We start from the raw sequence: 1,057 nt of genomic DNA, 5'->3' as shown, positions 1-1,057 counted from the left end.
TGGCCCATCACAGGCAGCACTTTGGCCTTCATCCAATTTTCTGGGACCTCTCGCAAGTTTTGTCATCAGTTGTGTGATGACATTAGCCAGTTGTTTCAGTACCCTCAGGCATAGTTCATCTGGTCCTGGTAACTTGTAAATATTTAGCCTTTGTAAGTGCTCCCCCACAAGTGTTCTATGCCAACCATGAGGGAGTGGTCAACCCCACCATGATCATCCTGTAACCTGCCAAGCAGGCTAACACTCTTGAACTGGTGGAATACCCATGTGAAGTAATCATTCAGGCCTTCTGTTTTGTCCTGAGTGGCAGTTGTCAGCAGTCCCATTTCATTCAGCAGAGATCCTATGCTTCCCTTAAAATGAACATCTCTGTCAGGTACTGCCTTCAACTGCTAAGGTTTGACCAAATATTCACCTACAGTACCTGCATTGGCTGGGAATTGAACCCAGGTCTCCTGTATGGCAAACAGGAATTCTACCACTGAACCACCAATGCTAGGCATGCAAAGTAAGCTCTGGGTGAGGGAGAAATGGGTTCCACGGAGATTTGAACTCAGATTGCTGGATTCAAAGTCCAGGGTGCTAACTTACACTTTGGAATCATCACTAATACAAGATCTAGTCCTTAATGAGGACACACAGTGGAACAGCTTCCCTCCTGGAGCAGAAGCAGAGAGAGGACACTCAGATAAGGCAGGAAACTGTTTCTAAAGGGACCAAAAGCACCATCTTCAGGCATATATGTGTTTAACATTAACCCTAGAGGGAGACCCACTGCCTCACCCTCTGCATAGCTACACACACTGCAATCTTTGAAGAATTGGAAGTGGAGCATCTTATCATCAGAGACTTTGGGGGGATGGGGAAGGATCCAGACAGACATGCTATTTTTCAGGACCTTTGCTCCGTGGCTTCCGTAAGTGAAACCCTTGCACTGGCACCTGAAAAGGCACAACAGGATCACCCCCTGGCTAGGAGGGGAGCTCTGGGTGGGGTCCATGCTGTGCTGAGCCATGAGCAGAGTGAAAAAGCCAGGCAGACTCCAGCTGAGGTCCCT

General features: G+C 48.2%; 1 non-coding gene across 1 annotated transcript; it reads right to left on the bottom strand.

Moving 5' to 3' along the window:
• Window positions 1-425: 425 nt before the first annotated feature.
• On the bottom strand, window positions 426-496 carry TRNAG-GCC. Its single transcript has one exon. It is a non-coding gene; the product is annotated as a tRNA-Gly (tRNA).
• Window positions 497-1,057: the final 561 nt, after the last annotated feature.

This window comes from Crocodylus porosus, unplaced genomic scaffold (assembly GCF_001723895.1).
Source record: "Crocodylus porosus isolate Cpor-Errol unplaced genomic scaffold, CroPor_comp1, whole genome shotgun sequence".
Classification (NCBI taxonomy): Eukaryota; Metazoa; Chordata; order Crocodylia; family Crocodylidae; genus Crocodylus; species Crocodylus porosus.
The sequence above is the reverse complement of the archived record's forward strand: the minus strand, read 5'-3'. Positions and strand labels throughout refer to the sequence as shown.